This window comes from Anguilla rostrata, chromosome 2 (assembly GCF_018555375.3).
Source record: "Anguilla rostrata isolate EN2019 chromosome 2, ASM1855537v3, whole genome shotgun sequence".
Classification (NCBI taxonomy): Eukaryota; Metazoa; Chordata; class Actinopteri; order Anguilliformes; family Anguillidae; genus Anguilla; species Anguilla rostrata.
Genome location: NC_057934.1, coordinates 25127738 through 25147033, shown reverse-complemented (window position 1 = coordinate 25147033; position 19296 = coordinate 25127738).

Below are 19296 nucleotides of genomic sequence, written 5' to 3'. Positions count from 1 at the left end.
GTTGCAGGAAGGGATTTTGACACATGCACATATAAAGGTTTGAATATGTTGCATGTTTACTCTTCTCAAGAATTCATGTGGAATGGATGTTACTTCAAAAAGTGAGCTATGATTTGTGGCTGCTGACATCAGAGGCTGCGCTACCATGTAGCAATACGCTGTTCTAACCCAAGCGGCCAAAAGCTGGCTTCATTTTTGAAGCTCACTTCCTGATCTTGTTGAGACACATTGCTCTCTAGTGCCAGTATGGTTGGCTTCAGTGTATATCTTTCAGCCACCTTTTTCAGTGCAAGTCTATGGCACCAATGCAGTGAAAATATGAAGTAAATAATTTTTTCCTACAAGAACATGCAGTTGGAATATATGTTTTTTACTTGTCTGTTGTCCCCCTCCCTCGATGTGCCAGTTTATTACGTTATTGAGTCATTTGGACAATATAATATTTTGTGGACAAATCAGGGACAATTTGCATCTCTGCATGTCATCGTATCTCACATGCCCAAAACCAGCCCCGACTTTATGACCATATAATGGTCCTGATTTTTCTGTACTGTGCAGTCTCCGCCTCCAGTGGCAGGATGAAAACTGGACTTCCTCAGTTTCAAAACACTTTTCACAAACCCAAGGAAAGTCGATGGGTTACATCAAACTCATTTTGTCCACATTTTTTCTACAGTTTTTGTTCTAACCCCAATATAACTTCCCAAAGCCACCTGCCACAGAGTTTACCTCCTGTTATAGACTGATTTTTCTCTTACAGCACAATTTAGGTATAAAGAAAGTTGTTAAATGTACTGTAATATACTAGTTAAAATAATGGAGGGGGATCTGCATTATTTTAAAAATGTAATACTTTAAATATGTTTTAGGGGTAACTCTTAAAGCAGGAGATGTTCTCACTAAACTCTACTGACAGTATACTGTCTGAAACTTTTCACTATGATGCAGGGTGAGGTAAAAAATGGTGATAAGAGTTCTAATCAAAAACCAGATGATACATTCAGGAGTCAGATGTAATTAACTGTGAAGATTGCTCTAAAAGCAATACCAGTCACATTTGACTAAAAGCTTTACAGAAGGTTTGACCCTGATGTGACCCTGAACAACAGTAGGTGTGGTGACAGCAAGCGTTCTGCACCCATCACTTGTTGTTGCAGAAACAACACAACTGCACCATATGTCTGGTCTATTGAAACCAAAGGTCCCAAAGTTCAAATCAAGCTCGCTCATCTTCTGTATGCAGTGTTCAGCATTCTGACTGTGCATGCAGAGGGTGGATGGTGGCATGGAACTGTGGAACTGGAGTCCCCCGCTAATTAAACCCAACTAATTATCCTGACGAGGTGATTTGTATTAACACCCCTCATCTGTGAGACGCTCTACAAACTGTCAGTTCTGTCACACTTTATTTCACTTGCAAGTTTCGCACCTGCCAGAGCTCGGAACGTCCCAGAAAACAAAGAGGGAAGGGAGTGAAAAGAGACAGAGGCAGAAACAGCTCTGTATCCCCCCAGGGTGGAGAATATGCATTAAACTATCAGACTTTTCCGCTGGTAGCCACTGCATCATTTTGTTATGATACCGTGCCTTCCGAAAGTATGCAGACCCCGACCCCTTCAGTTCACACATTTTGTTATGTTACAGCCTTATTATAAAATTGATTAAATTCATTTTTATTCTCATCAATCTACACACAATACCCCATAATGACAAAGCAAAAACTGGTTTTTAAATTTTTTTTGCAAATTTATTAAAAATAAAAAACTGAAATATCACACATAAGTATTCAGACCCTTTGCTATTGCACTTAAAATTGAGTTCAGGTGCATCCTGTTTCCATTGATCATTCTTGAGACGTTTCTACAACTTTATTGGAGTCCACCTGTGGTAAAGTCAATTGTTTGGACATGATTTGCAAAGGCACACACATGCCTATATAAGGTCCCACAGTTGGCAGTGCATGTCAGAGCAAAAATCAAGCCATGAAGTTGAAAGAACTGTCCGTAGACAGGATTGTGTCAAGGTACAGATCTGGGGAAAGGTACAAAAACATTTCTGCAGCATTGAAGGTCCCAAAGAACACAGTGGCCTCCATTATTCTTAAATGGAAGAAGTTTGGAACCACCAGGACTCTTCCTAGAGCTGGCCGCCTTGCCAAACTGAGCAATCTGGGGAGAAGACCCTTAGTCAGGGAGGTAACCAAGAACCCAATGGCCACTTTGACAGGGCTGCAGAGTTCCTCTGTGGAGATGGGAGAACCTTCCAGAAGGACAACCATCTCTGCAGCACTTCACCAATCAGGCCTTTATGGTAGAGTGGCCAGACGCAAGCCACTTTTCAGTAAAAGGCACATGACAGCCCGCTTGGAGTTTACCAAAAGGCACCTAAACGACTCTCAGACCATGAGAAACAAGATTTTCTGGTCTGATGAAACCAAGATTGAACTCTTTGGTCTCAATGCCAAGTGTCACATCTGGAGGAACCCAGGCACCTCTCATCACATGACCAATACCATCCCTACTGTGAAACATGGTGATGGCAGTATCATGCCGTGGGGATGTTTTTCAGCGGCAGGAACTGGAAGACTAGTCACGATCAAAGGAAAGATGAACAGAGCAAAGTACAGAGAGATCCCTGAAGAAAACCTGCGCCAGAGCGCTCAGGACCTCAGACTGGGGCAAAGGTTCACCTTCCAACAGGACAACAACCTTAAGCACACAACCAAGACAACACAGGAGAGGCTTTGGGACAAGTCTGTGAATGTCCTTGAGTGGCCCAGCCAGAGCCCAAACTTGAACCCGATCGAACATCTCTGGAGAGACCTGAAAATAGCTGTGCAGCAACGCTCCCCATTCAACCTGACAGAGCTTGAGAGGATCTGTAGAGAAGAATGGGAGAAATACTCCAAATACAGGTGTGCCAAGCTTGTAGCGTCATATCCGAGAAGACTCTAGGCTGTAATCGCTGCCAAAAGTGCCTCAACAAAGTACTGAGTAAAGGGCCTGAATACTTATGTAAATGTGTTCAGTTTTTTATTTTAAATAAATTTGCTAAAATTTCTAAACCTGTTTTTGCTTTGTCATTGTGGGGTATTGTGTGTTGACTGATGAGAATAAAAATGAATTTTATAATAAGGCTGTAATATAAGACAATATGGAAAAACTGAAGGGGTCTGAATACTTTCTGAAGGTACTGTATTTGCTTTCAGTAATTGGTTGTGTCTACGTCATCAAGTGCAACAATGAGAGTTATACAGTCATATAATTTGAACTGATGAGACTGTTTACTAGACAGGTAGGTAGATGCTGTAGATGTAAACACAAACATTTTTTGCTATGGTGTAATAATTGTTTGCACAATATTTTTTCTTCTTTAGGATTGTCATTTAAAAAGATTAACTTTTATGGTTATAATAATAATAATAATAATAATAATGATAATGGATGGACTTGATAATTGATACTACACAAATAATTGATGACAAATATGAAAGCACTATATCATAAGTATGAAATAGGAAGTAGAGCAGTAGAGCTAATAGGACTTGATGTTTCAATCCCTGTGGTAAATCGGCACTCTTGATGATGGCAGTAAGATTGGAGTGGTGAAATGGAGGGTAGGTACGTCATCGGGGTCATCAGGTGGGCACCCTCCTTCTTTGACATTTCATTGATAAGCCCACGACATCTCCAGAGGGATCAATGGTGATACCTGGCATCCCAGGTACACCCCCCTGAGTTCCATACCCTCATGTCTTCATCTTGCAGTTGTTGTCTTTCCTTTTAATCCAAAGCCAATTGCTGCTTTTTTCCACTGCATTTGACAAGGACTTGATTGCTTGTTGGAGGGAGCGACCCTCACCCCCATTTTCTTCAATAGACTGGTCATAGATGTAGCAACAAATCCCCTGCATCTCACTTCTACAGGGAAAATCTTGGTCTTCCAGCTGTTCTGGGCAGCTTCAGTTGCCAGTTCAGAGTACTTGGTCTTTTTCCTCTCATAAGCTTCTTCAACTCCATCTTCCCATGGTACTGTCAATTCCACAATGTATGCCAGCTTTGGCTGTTGTGGACCACAGGACCATGTCTAGAGTGTTGTAGCCACAATGTCTGGGGGAATCACAAGCTTTTTTTCCAAGTCCACGTCCATTTTCCAATCTCGAGCAGCCTGCAGAATGCTTGCATTCTATGATGTTATATGGTGCTCTGGAGGTTGGCCTGCTGGTACAAATGGTGTGAAGTGGACATTTCCTGCCGATGTTTGTGGGAAAGCATTTGCGGTGGTTCGCCTCTGTTCCAAGATTGATGCCAGCTGTCTGAGAACTTGGTTATGCCGCCAAGTGTAACGCCCTTGGGTGAGGCTCGTCGTGCATCCTGTTAAAATGTGCCTTAGTGATGCAGGTGCTTGACAAAGGGAGAAAGCGGGGTTTTCTCCGAACCACTGCCTCAGGTTCTGGGGTGTGGGTAGGAGGTCATAAGTGGCTCTGATGACAAAACTTAGCCGAGATCCCTCCATCTCCCAGATATCATGCCAGCTGAGTTTCCTCTTTTCCAGGCTCTCCCAGTTAGTCCATTGGCCCTGCTAGGTCATTGAGATGGCCTTGGCGTGTCGCTCTGCCTCCTCCTGTCTTCTCACTTCCACGATGAGCCATTTCTTCTGCACTGATGTTGCCTCGTTCCATTGAGGAGCTTTTGGGACAAGCCCGAGACCGGCTCTCCCATGTTGGACTTAGCCAACCACATCCCTGAAGTGAAGAGCAGACTTAGCACTCTGAATGGCTTCAGATAGGGTCCACTTCCCCTCCGTTGCCACACGGGGGTCCGCTGTTCAAATAACAGTATCTTCAGATTCAGTGAGGGTCATGACTAACCTTGCTTAGGTGCATTTGAATTCTTCCACAAGACTTGTAATTGGTAATTCCAATTTGCCGTTCCCGTACAGTCCGACAGGACTTAAGCATCGTGGAAGTCCAAGTCACTGTTTCACGTGTGCTGATCACTCTTTCCAGATTTTCCACTTTGTTGATGGGGATTTCATACACAGTTAAAGGCCACATGAGTCTTGGGAGTATGCCAAGCACCACAGCTTGAGTTTTCCTGGCAGCAAGGTCTTGTTGATGAAAATTATGTACGTGATGGTATCCTTTTTGAGTTGTTCAAACTGCTCGGTGTCCTTGAGCTTTGCATCATACCATCGGCCCAAGCTTTTCACTGGCATTTATGAAACAGTTGGGACAGGTGTGCCATCAATATGAAATCTTTGATCCGTGACTTTACCTTTGACAATGGAGATGCTTCTGCACTTGCTGGACTTGATCTTCATCCTTGCCCATGTGACGTTTTGAGGAAGCTTTTCCAGAAGTCTCTTGGTGCAGGGGACAGTTGTTGTTAGTGTTGTTATATCGTCCATATAGGCTTGTATCGGTGGTAAGCACTGACCAAACTGTAGCCGTTTTCCTCCCGCAACCCATTTTGAGGCTGTGACAATGAGCTCCATTGCCATAGTGAACGTCAATGGGGAGATGGTGCACCCCGCCATAATGCCTACTTCCAACGGGATCCGCTTTTCTCTTTCGTTAAAATGCCTTTCACAAATTTAAAGGGACCTTTGCAGAAGTCTGTTCTTGCTTTTTCCTTCTTTTTGCGTCGTTTCCTTAAATTCTCTGCTCTGCGCAGCTTCGAGAGCCTCTGTTTTAGGTCCTCTTGAAGGAGGTTGATGCCCTCCCTTTCTTCTGCTGTTGCTTTTTTACACAACTTCCTCAGGCCTCTTCTTTCTTTAACTAGTCGTTGGATTTCCTGGAGACGACAGGATTTGGGGGAGGAGGCATATCTTTCCTGCTGACTTGTTCCTTCACTCCACATTTCTCCGTTCCGTAGCTGTAGACTAGGTCGCCCATCTTCTCCAACTTCTTTTCTGCTGATCCCTTGATTGCCACTTAAGATCAGACTCACATCTGCATTTATGGTTTCCCACTTCTTGCTGTTAGACTTTGGCAATTTCACTAACGGCTTACGTCCTTGCATGTTCTCCACTTTACGATGTGCCTGGTTGTGTCTTGGACTGTTTCTTGTGCCTGAAACTTCTTCTACATCTCGTAGGGTACTGATACTCTGCAGACTGTGGGGTTCTTCCTGCCTGATTTGACCTTCCTCTTGACAGAATCTGGTCAATGCGGGGCCCTGGGATGGAGATTTTCAAGCATTTCTTCCGTCTTTGATGAACAGAGAGTGGTGATGGAGGGAGAAGTAGTAGTAGTAGCCATTTATTTTGGTCCTTATTAACAATTTTCCAAAAAGAATGCACATAGAAATAAATAAATAACAATAAGGCATTAAATTAATACACGTGGCTTGCACTATGAGAAGTGGGCAGTAATGGAGCCTCTATCTTCCTATTCCCTTCCTGGTGGCGTAATGGTAACCAGTTGTCTACTTACCCTTTTAACCAGAGCACCCTGCCGACTTCCTGTCATTCTGACTAATGACACCCAGCACGACATTATGATCCCAGCTAGGAGCATCTTAGCAGAACTCAATGTGCTACAGCAAGTACTTCCTGGAGCTGGAGAAGTCAAGACAAAAGATCAATCAGCTGAACAGTCAACTCCAATTCAAGCTCATAACCTTACCTTCAACTTTGCAGACTCCTACCTACCTGAGAAATGGAGAGAGAGAGTGGAACATAAATTATGGGCCATGCCAGCGGTGTTCTCACAGCACGACTTAAACTTTGGGAGAACAGATAAGGTGAAGCACCACATCAACCTCCAGGATGGAACCACTTTCAAACACAGAGCTCACCCCATACATCCCCAGGACATCGAAGCTGTCCATAAGCACCCCCAGGAGCTGCTGGATGCCAGCATTATCCAGGAATCTGAGTCTTCTTTCTCTTCCCCTATCATAGTAGTCCGGAAAAAGAATGGTAAGGTATGCCTTTGCATCAATTACAGGAAGTTAAACACTCAAACAATAAAATATGCATATGCCTTGCCAAATTTGGAAGAGACCTTCACAGCATTACATGGGTCTTAATGGTTCTCAGTATTAGACCTCAAGTCAGGATACTACCAAATAGAAATGGAGGAAGCAGACAAGCACAAGACTGATTTCGTATTCCTGGAGCCGATGCAGATGTCATTTCGCTGCCTTAAGGAGTACAGGTTGAAGTTATCGCCTGAGAAGTGCAAGTTCTTCCAAACCACTGTCAAGTATTTGGGACACATCGTTTCCAGAGAAGGTGTTGAAACGGATCCTGAAAAGATCAAACCCTTAAAAACCTGGCCAAGTCCAAAGACCCTGAAGGAGTTGAGGTCCTTTTTAGGATTCTCTGGCTACTATCAAAGATTTATTCAGGAGTATTCCAAAGTAGTCAAGCCTCTAACTGATTTAACTGCTGGCTACCCGCCGCTACGAAATACCAAGAGAACAAAAGAGAGGATCGAGATGTATTACCACCCGAAAGAGCCATTCAACGACCGCTGGACTCCTGCATGTCAGAATACCTTTGAGGCAATCATCAACAAGCTTACCACAGCACCTGTCCTGGGTTTTGCTAACCCCAAACTACCGTATATCCTACACACTGATGCGAGCACTACTGGATTAGGTGCTGCTATTTATCAAGAGCAAGATGGACAAATGCGACCAATTTCATTCGCCAGCAAAGGGTTATCACACAGCGAATCTCGCTATCCCGCTCACAAACTTGAATCTTTAGCCCTCAAATGGAGTGTGACAGAAAAGTTCAGTGATTATTTCTGTGGAAGTCAGTTCACTGTCATCACTGACAGCAATCGATTAACTTACATATTCACTTCAGCTAAGTTGGATGCTACCAGCTACCGATAGCTGTCTGCCCTCTCTACCTTCTCGTTCACACTTCAGTACCGTGCAGGGAAACAAAACTTAGATGCCGACGGTCTGTCGAGACACCCCCATGGCAAACTGTTGAATGATCTCACATCACTGGACGGACGGAGTGTAGCACAGTGGGTAAGGAACTGGACTTGTAACCGAAAGGTCGCAGGTTCGATTCCCGGGTAGGACACTGCCGTTGTACCCTTGAGCAAGGTACTTAACCGAAATTGCTTCAGTATATATCCAGCTGTAAAAATGTTGTGTAAGTCGCTCTGGATAAGAGCGTCTGCTAAATGCCTGTAATGTAATGTAATCACAAAAAGAACGTGAACGGATTCACCAATTCACCTTACACCATTCCCTTGATGGAGAGAACTTCACTCTTGTTGCACCAGAAGTGGTCCAAGCTGCCTGCGGAAGTCATCTACTCTGCCAAGTTCCGGATACAGAATCCCGTGACCCTTACATCACACTAGTGGAATCCCCTGCTCTGCACCCAGAGGCTATTTCAGCTACCTTTGAGCTGGAAGAGAACGCTGGGGGAATCCCCACCATCCCTCATCTATCCAAAGCAGAGAGCTGACCCCAACCTTAGGGAAGTCATATTCCAGCTGGAGATGAGACAGAAGCCTCCACTAACCGTGCGAAAAGAGCTCCCTGAACTTCCTTTATTGTTAAGAGAATGGCCCCGCTTGGAACTAAAAGATGGAATCCTGTATCGAAGGCGAAAAGAAGGGGAACACACCACCTTCCAGCTAATGCTGCCCAGAGAGTTCAGATCTATAGCTATGACAAGCTTACATGACAACATGGGTCATCATGGATAGAGCGAACTGTCAATCTCCTGCGATCACGGTTTTATTGGCCTAGAATGGCTGCTGAAGTGGAGAAGGTGAAGTCGTGTGATCGCTGAATACGAAGGAAGGCCCCACCTCAAAAGGCTGTGCCACTTGTTAACATTCAAGTCACCCGTCCATTGGAATTAGTTTGTATGGACTTCCTATCAATCGAACCTGACAGAAGCAACACCACCAACGTATTGGGGGATAACCTACCATTATACCAAGTATGCAGTAGCTGTACCTACGCCCAACCAGAAGGCTTGTACTGTAGCCAAATGCCTTTGGGAGAACTTTCTCATACATTACAGCATTCTGGAGCGCTTGCTCAGTGATCAAGGGCCTGACTTTGAAACCAAGACAATTAATTAACTGTGTGAACTGGCAGGAATTTGAATTTGAGGACAACACAATATCACCCTAGGGGGGAATCCTGTTGAACGGTTCAATTGGACACTTTTGAGCATGCTGGGAATATTGAAAGATCAAGACAAAGTACATTGGCATGATTTTGTACAGCCATTGGTGCACGCCTATAACTGCACCAAGAATGATGGCACTAGGTTCAGCCCATATGAATTGATGTTTGGGAGGCAACCGCGGCTATCCATTGACCTTGCCTACGGCATCCCTGTGAAAGAACTTCCATAAACCTCACATTCACAATATGTAAAAAATCTAAGATTTCATTTGGAGGAGAGTGTACTGGAAGGCAATCCCCACTCCTGTGGAACATCCCAGGTGCATAGTCTACCACAAATTTAGGCCAAATGGGCGTAAGCCATCATGCAAATGTGGAAGGACAACACAGGAGCTCCACTTAAACTCATCCATCCGAACCTCCAGTTGAACAAGTCTCTCATGTTGCTGACTCTTTGGCAGAAGTATATGCAGAAAGCATGGACAAGCATGAATCTGAAGCCATAAAACTGGGAAATTCATCTAGGTCTCACGAAGGCCCTGAGAAGACAGACTTACCTGAAAGCAGCACTATTGAGGAGGTCAGCCTACCTGAAACTCACGTACCTGAACATTACTTATCTGAAGTGGACTTACCCGAAAGACACAATCGGACAACTGCTGGAGCTGAACTTGTGAAAGACATGAAACAGAGCGATTCATCACAAGAACCCATCGCTGAACACTTGGAAGTGGCAGTGACTACAGCTAACGAAGCACAAAGCAGTGAACTGTTAAAAAGGTAGATATCTGGAGAAATGGAGACTCGCCAAAACGGCGATGAAGGACCAGAAGGAATACAGGCCGAAGCTGCAAATCTCGACACTGCTGAAGATAAGGAAGATAGACAAGATAATCCACACAGACACTCCACTAGAACCTCCCCTGACAGATTGCATTACAAACAATTAGGGAACCCCCTTGTGTCCATTGTTCAGTCACTTTTCCATGGCTTAACTTTAGCCTTTACAGACACCTTACAAGGTTTTAGTTACACTGAAGTGAGTCCAAGGAAGTGTCACGTAGCTGTGACCAGACAGCCATGTAGGTGTAACGGGACATACACACCTTCAAGAGGGGAGGATGTAACCCAGCTTAATGGCTACGTCATTAACTAAATTACTTTGGTTGAAATAAGGGTTTTATTTAATATAATAATCAGCACAGATTACTAAATGATAGAAGACAAACGGTGAAGCATGGTGAAAATGAGAATCAACAGAGATAAAATAATCTATAAAGAGATGTGTAACATATTGCTCAATATCAAATTGCATGCAAGAGCTTTGAAATGGTGATTCTTGGAAAAAAAGGGGTTATTAATTATTGGATTGTAATGGTCCATTGCGAGTCAGCGTAATCGCTCAGTGGCCAGGCAGAATTTTGATCGCATAGCGATTAGTCAATCAGAGCAACGTCAAAAAAAGTTAATAGTGAAGAATCCTGTGAGGATCATTCTTTTCGACCTTTCAACAAGTTGAGATTGGACATGTTTTACAAGCAGTGGAAAGCCTTCGTTGCATGAGCTAGAATAGCTAATTTACTGAGAAAAGTGAATTTATTGAATAGAAATACTTTGAAGATACTCATTATCGGTTGTGGAACAATTGCGAGTTGGATTGACGACGAGTGAATTATAATTGCTCTCTCTTATCGAATTGTTTATTTTTGCTAGCAACATTGGCTTAGCCTGCTTGCCTAGTCACAACCTGCTGCATATGCAAAACTGCCATTAGATCGTTCAGCTAGAAATGTGCTGAGAAAATATTAACCTAAGACTTGTTAACAATGATAACCTTGCGGTCAAGCTTTTAAAAAGAACGGACATTCCACAAGAATCACCATCTCAAAGTTCGTTGTGAAGTTGCGGTAGCTTACATCGAGTGAAGGAGAAGGGAAAAAAACATTTTCCTTGGCTGGGTTTTTTTTTTTTTTTTTTTTTGGCTATGGTGAGAACTGTCCCTTGGATCTGTATTTCGCCTTCATCCTGCTACTGCCCAATCCTCCTGGAGCCGCTGCAGATGTCAGGCTGGCTGTCACGGTACAGGGGTTAGGACCCAGGCGCAGAGTGGGAAAAAACATGAAACTCAAATGTAGACACAAATAAAGACTTTACTCACAAAACAAAACATAACAAACAAAAGGCCACGAGGGGCAATTCCAAAAGAAAACTAAAAAAAATCAGGAAACACGTAAAGGAACTCAAAACACTCAAAGCATAGCAGACACAGGGAACAGAAACAGGGCAGAACACAGGCAGGTTCAAAAGCAGGCAGGAACACAGTCAGAAACAAAAATGAAATGCTAGAAGATACATTCAAGTCAGGAACAAACACAAGGAACCAGCACCTGAGTCAAGGAGACAAAGAACTTAAATAGACAAGACACAGGTGAACTCAATACATAATCAAACGAGAGGGAAGGGATAACGAGAGGCAGGTGGGGACGATGATTAAATAACGAGACAAATAATGGAAAACAATAATACAATTAACATGGGAAAACTGAGGGAATGAACAGAAATACAAAAACTGAGAAGTGCCGCCAACTGGCGGCCAAAAAAGGAAAAAATAGAAACAAAAAGACAGAACCATGACACTGGCGAGCCATTGCCCAAAGCGTATCTACAGAGGGAGGGAAGCGTTGGTCATTAGTTGGTCATTAAATCGTTAGTATATAGCAATTAACGGTGGTACCAATTCACGGTCTGGTGCCATGTGTATTTTTATCATAAGCAAATACTTCCGTTGTCATTTTTCTGAAATATAGCGTGTTTCTGTAATGCCACTGTGCTTTCAATTTGTTATGATTTTTTTGTTTCATTGCACTTCAGAGATTTATATTCCAAACTTTTGTATTTGTATTTGTTTTATGTCTTTGTGTTTTCATATTTGTATTTGTGTTTTGTTATTTGTTAATATGTTTTCTGATTTGTATTATGTTAATGGTGCATTGCTTTGGATGTCTCAGCAACCATCATTGCCAACAGTCCCTTATTGTTGCCAAAAATCATTTGTCTTTTGCTGTATTTCAGGGCCAGTTACTTAACAAATGAAAACATTGGCAACATTTCCTTGGAAAAAGTGCCTGTTTCTGTAAGAGATTTGATAATTAATTCCTATTGTGAATTGACTACTGAGTTGCGTGTCAGTGAATTTTGGGAGTTAGATTTTCCAGTGTGTCGGGATGAAGATGTCTCTGGTTTGAGACAGTATAAATCCATTTGAGTCATTCTGTGAGGCCTCTTCAATTATTATGGCCACTTTTTGCAACACCCTTGCAGAAACCTGTAGCCGCTGCAACAACCTGCTCAGAAAGGAGGAAAACATGGAATTGGGCCGCAGCCTCTGGCGCCCCCTGAAGATCCCCTGTGATGCCTTGCCTTATACAGAGGGCACGGTGATCCCTCGTGTCTAATCATTCTGTCCATGGCTATATATATATATATATATATATATATATAATTAGTAGTTGTTTATAAATGTCGAGGAAATTACAATATAACCTTACACGAGGCACCACTTACATAGGCGAAGCAGTGTAACTGCATAATTAAAAATCAGTCTCATAAAATTACAGTTATCTACACTATCCAACCATAAATTTGGAACTTCAGTTAATCAAAATTACAAATATTAAGAATCAAATAATTAAATCAAAGATTTAAGAGATAACTGGAAGGATTATGGCTTGGATAGGCTATTTTGACTCAAATTCTCATGTTCTGGCAACATGAAAACAGACACAGGTTTAATAAAATAATTAAACGTACAGACAGAGCATACACAAACTAATCTAAATGGGGAGAACTATGCTAAATATGGAAGGTAAGAGGGGGTGAGTGTGTGTGTGTGAGTGCACATGTCCCTTTGTGGAGAAAGGGGGAAGGGCAAATGGCGGGTTGGTCACGTATGTGTGGGGTACATGTAAGGAATAGTGTAACCGGTGTGACTAAATAACTTGGCTCAGCTACGAAAGAGTACTGCTCCTGGTAGTGCTGCAGAGCGAAGTGTAACCTCAGCTCTTAAGCCATAAATGCAACCAAGCTAGTTATTCCTCCACTACCAACTATCCTATGAGTGTGGTGTGGTTAGGGTTGGAAAGTTAGTCGGGGAGAAAGAGAGGGAGAGAGAAATGTGGTTGCATTCTACCGGTTACATAAGTAATTTTAATGGACAAAATGGAAACACACATTTACATTAACTTCAAGACAGACAAGCTAAAATGCTATTGTTGGGAGTCAGGAGCAGCCCCGCGCTGCCTCCCGCCACCTAACAATGTTTTTTTTTTTCCCCCAGGAACCCACCCACCACCAGGAGATCAGGACAAGGCAGGTAAAAGGGAAACCTTTATTTAACAGTTAATTCATAAAAAACAGAGCACGCCACAATCTCGCGCCAACCCCGCCCTTCCTTCTTCCCCCCGGCTTCCTCTAGCACTCTCCCACTCTGGCTCTCCCCTTCCCTTCCACGGAGCCCCGACGCAGGTAGGAGCGACACCCCTCACACGCCACCCACTTTTAAGCCGCTGGGGTTCCCCTCACATGTGCCCACACTCAGCAAAAAAACAGTGTACCCACTCTGGCCCCCCTGCGCCTCAGCCCTGCTTCCGGAGGGGGGAGACCTCACCCTGCCGTCTCACAGGGGGAGCCACTAACACAGGTGGGGTCTCACACACACTCACACCTCCCACTCCCACACACACACCACAAACAATCATCAAAATAAAAGAAAGGATGTAGTTGGCCCACGCCTCAATGCTGGGCCACTCTACATCCAAAAGAAATTAAGAAAGAAAATCAAACCCCCAAAGGTCTACTGTCTCCCACTGTCCACGTCAGTCTCTGGGCTGCTGGGCGGCGCCCCGGACCACTCTGCCGTCCGCTGCGCGTTATTGAAGTCCCACTGTTTGCCATGCAGAGTCCCTGCTGCGCCCTGCAGCTGGAGAGCGAGTCGGCGCCGGCTCCGGTCCTGGTCCGCGCTTTACAGTCTCAGAGTGGGAGACTCGCTGTTCCTCCGCCCTCGTCAGGGCTTGTCTAGAGTCTCCCCTTGCGGCGTTGGTCCTTGCCAAAGTAGCGCAGTGTCCTTGCCACAGGACCAGTCCGGCTCTGCACAGCGCCGCTCCTCCCCGGATCCCACCACGTTTTCCACTTGGTCTGGAAAAATCCTCATCTGAAGAACCAAACATCCACCCCGGCGTCTCTCGCGTTCTCCCTCTCACCTGCCTCCTTATCCCTGCAAGCTTGTTAGGGCAAACACGAAACAGCTGCGCCACGCCCCCAACTCCCGCGACCGGCGAATCGGCTTACGCCCCGATCTGCATGTGCACCCAGACTCCAATAATCAATCCCCCAGTGAATCCGGCACAGCTGTCAGGCTACCTCCTGACACTATTGCCTGGGATGTGTAGTCAGTCTTACTGATATTCTGCCATGCATGTTGTTGTCTCCAGTGTTGTTGGTTGGGTCCTGGAGAGAACAGGTTTCCAGGCGTTAGGCGAGAAATCCGATTCCTAGTTCTGTAGCAGTGGCGATGTTGTCCTCCCCCCGAGTCGGTCATCAGAAAGGTTCTTCTTCATCGTGGTTAGTCAGCGCAGCACCGGGCATACACTGGTTTCAACGTGGGATGGGTTAGACTTAGTCGCCGCAAGCGAGCTAAGTCATCAGAGCCTGATTAAAGTGTACAACAACTTGTGTGTTTAGATAAGTCGGTGACAGCAGTGATCTTATGCATGACTTTGAATTAGAGTTCTACAGAGCTGTGAGAACTCGAGTAAGGCCCATAGGAGTTCCACAGTATGTGGGAACTGAAAGAACAATGGCACTGTGGAGGGGTGGTGTGGTTAGGGCGCCATCTGCAGGCAGAGATGGAGCAGTCTAGCTGGTTCGCAATCACAGCTGTTGACAATGTTCTTGATTGCTAACTCTTTATCTTCTTCTGTCAGCAGCGAGACCAGGGTCTGGAATGAGATGCACGTGGGAGCTATATTGTGTATTCCCTTCTCCTATCATGTGATGTTTGTTTGTTTGTTTGTATGTATGTACCTGTTGAACGCACAATAAAGCTTGCTCCAGTGGTGGCCTGTACAGGGAGGAGAGGAGACAGTACAAGCCGTGGAAGGACAAGCAGGAGCGAGTGTGATGGATTTGCTGCTGAAACATCTAGCAGCATTGCAGGAGGGGCAGACCCCTGCCCTTTTGGAGCTGGCTCAGGGGCAGGCGGACGGTCTCTCCTGCGAGGTATGCTGCAGTGGAACCCGACAGGACAGCTGCTGCTGACAACCCCAACTGGCAGGTACGCCGGACTGCAGATTCCACAAATGGCTAACACGTACCTGGCCACGTTCGAGGGTACAGCGGCTGCCTGTGGGTGGCCCACAGAAGAGTGGGCTGTGCGTTTGCTTCCCCTTCTCACTGGGAAGGCTCAACAAGCAGTGCACAGCCTGCCGGCATCCTCGAGAACAATCTATGAAGACCTGAAGCGGGCGATTTTAGACCGAGTAGGTCAAACTACCGAGAACCAACGTCACTACTTCAGGTCTCTTCAATATGAGGACACCCCTTTGCTCTGGCTCAGCAGCTCCGAGACGCCGCTAACCGGTGGCTCTAGCCAACAGTGCACTCGGCGGTGAAGGATGTTGAGCAGGTGGCGCTTGAGCAGTTTGTGTTAAACCTGCTAACAGCCACTGCTGACTGGGTGCGCTGCCATAGACTAACCTCACTGGATGCCGCCATTGCCCTAGCAGAGGATGACCTCAGCATCCTCCAACCTCGCTCACCACCTGGCCCCGCCCCGAGGGAACCCCGGTCTTCTCGTCCAGTTCCGGCTCCTTTCCTTAATACGCAAGCTCCCCACAACCACTTCCGTGTTCCCCCAGTCCCTGGTTTGCGGCGCCAGCCACCCAGAGACTTACTCAAGCGCCTGGGCATGAGTGCTGGTATTGTGGGCGTCCCGGCCACGTCCACAGGGACTGTCCCCTGATGGAGGTGGGGCAAGTGGTGCGGGTCACTGGGTTGCCAGCCCCCTCCCCTTGTCTGGAGGGGATGTACCGGATACCGTTAAGGATCCAAGGGGTTACACGCCAGGCTTTGTTGGATTCAGGGTGTAAACAAACCATGATTCATCAAAGCTTGGTTCAGCCCAAGGCATTGGTGGAAGCATTGTGGGTGTCAATAATAGACTGCATTTTATATAGCGCTTTTATGCCAGCTTTTATCCAAAGCGCTTTACAATTGACCCCTCTCATTCACCCATTCACACACACACTCACACATCAACGGTGAAAGGCTGCCAGGGACACTTCGACATGCCCGGGGGGGGGGGGATCGAATCGGCAACCCTCCGACTGCCAGACAACCGCTCTTACCTCCTGAGCTATGTTGCCCCATATAAGATGTGTGCTTGGGGATATTCACGATTACCCAGTGGTGTCAGTGGAAATTCTACATGGGGGAGGGAAAGAATAGAGCAAAGGTTCCGGTTAGCTCCCACCTGTTGCATCCCCTTTTATTAGTTAGTGATTAGCTGGGGTTTACTAATGAAATGAGAAGTTACATGGGGAAGCGATTAGGATCGATAGGGATCTCTGAGCTTTGTGATGTGGTCAGTGTTGACACAAGGTCGTCTGACACTGTTGAGGGAGAGGCAAGGTCGGGAGAAGCTCTCGCATGAGCTTCTCTGACTTCCAGCATACAGCTCCAGGAGGACTTTCCACTCGAGCAGTCTCGGGATGATACTTTACGCTTTGCCTTTGACTAAGTGATAGTTATTGATAGTCACCGGTGAGGGTATGTGGAGGGGTGGTGTGGTTAGGGCGCCAGTGCCAGTTTACTAACGTCCATCTATGGCCTTATTTAAAAGAAATGTTAACCTTTGTTGGAGTACAAAATGACTCAAACAATGAGTTTGTTTGCCACGACTCAGGGAAATACGCGCCATGAAATTTGATGTGCTGCACATTCCTTGATAACCATATGTTTCTTTAACTTAACATTTAGCTAGTTAATGTTTGCACTGTTTTGTGTCGACACCAGGCAATCTCGACTACCATTAGCTAGCTAACATTAAGTTAACATTACATTGGCATGGACTCAATAAAGGAATGAAAGATAATGTTGCTGTAACCCGCCTAACCTTGTTGGAGGGCACATGAAGAGTGGCAAAGGCCGGACACGCATGACAGTCATACCAATTCATTTAGCTATGATGAGTTTATCTTGTTAAATCATTTATCATTGAGTTTAGATAATTTCCTTTTTGAAATATGACTCCCCTTACAAAAAACTAGGAAACTAAGTTTACTTTTATTAGGCATACTTACATTTACAATACAATTGTATTGGTGTGTTGTTACTCACATGCAGCTATAGAGAGCAGAACCTGGGGCATTACCTACTACAGTACTGGAAGTGAAGGCACTTATTTCCCATCTCGGGGTAAACAAAGAAGGCACTAGAAAATTCGAACATGCCTGCCCCATTTTTGGCACCTTACTTCATTACACTATATAGAGATGTTAGATGTTGTATAAAATAGGAGGTTTTGTTTTTTCAAATTGTACTCTTGAAAACATGAGTACATTAAAACTCAGATACTTGGAGGCTTTTATGCAAGTGTTTTTTTTTTTCATTCTTTAAAAAGGTGACTTGCACTTCTACTTGAGTAATTATTTTATGGCTGTATCTTTACTTTAACTCAAGTATGATATTTGAGTACTTTTACCACCACTGTCCCTGGTGGACAGACATATTTTTATTTTTGCTTTTTTTTCCAGGTGTTGAAATTTAATTAAATAAAACTGAAATAAATAGAATGTTCAAAGTGAAATATGCTAACTAAGGTTAGTCTACTTCATAGGTTATAGGGCATAATTTGGTGGCACGGTGGTGCAGTGGGTAGCACTGTTGCCTCACAGCAAGAAGTTTTTCCTCGAACCAAGAATCAAGCTACAAGAAAAATTTTATTTTTCCCTCACAACACAGCAGTGTCACAATGCAGTGCAGGGTAATGCTAATATCACTATCCACAAAGACAGAGCGAAGAATTATAATGCTTGTCACAATGCATGACACCACAGAAGATGTAGAAATGATACTCCAGCTCATTCGCCCATACAGCTACAAGAAGAGATTTTCACCCCAAAGATGCATCCACTGCTATAACAACAGCACCCTCTCAGAGTGAAGAAAAGGCTACTTTCCAGTTAATATTTAGTGCTGAATAAAGTACCTCATCAGAAACAGCAGGGAAATACCATGCATGAATAGGCCTAACATTATGTGGGTATGGGGCGTATGGCATCAGTCGGCATAGACAGGTGCAAGAACAAGTTTGTGAACCCTTTGGAATTACCTGGATTTATGCATTAATTACTCATTAAATGTGGTCTGATCTTCACATTAATCACAATAATATCACATTCTGCTTAAACTAATAACACACAATCAGTTGCACTTTTCATGTCTTTATTGAACACATTGTCCAAACATTGACAGGTCAGGCTGGAAAAAGTAAGCAAATCCGCGTATCTAGGACCTCTTTAGCAGCAATAAACTCCAACAAATGTTTTCTATAGTTGCCGTCAGACTTGCACAATGGTTAGGAGGAATTTTAGACCTCCTTACAAAACTGCTTCAGTTCTTTGATATTTTTTTCAATTTCTTGCCTGAACAGCCCTCTTGAGGCTATGCCATAACATCGCAGTTGGGTTAAGGTCTGGACTCTGACTGGGCCATTCCAAAACATTTTCTTCCATTTAAACTATTCTATTGTTGATTACTTTGTGGTTTGGGGCATTACCCAACTTCTATTAAGCTTCAGGTGACTTACCGCTACCCTGACATTCTTTTGTAAAATTTATTGGTATAAATTAAAAAAGGTAAAACTTTTGTTTCACATAGAACATTGTCCTACCATGATTGTGGAACATCCAGGGGATCTTTTGCAAACTTGAAACATGAAGCCATGTTTTTTGGAGAGCAGTGATTCCTTCCATAGTGTCTTCCCATAAATACCATTCTTGTTTAGTGTTTTTCTTGTAGTGGACACTTCAAGAGATTTCTTCAGGTCCTTTACTGTTACACTAGAGTTCTTTTTGACCTGCATTGCACACTTCCCTCTTGGCGTGATCTTTGCAAGGTG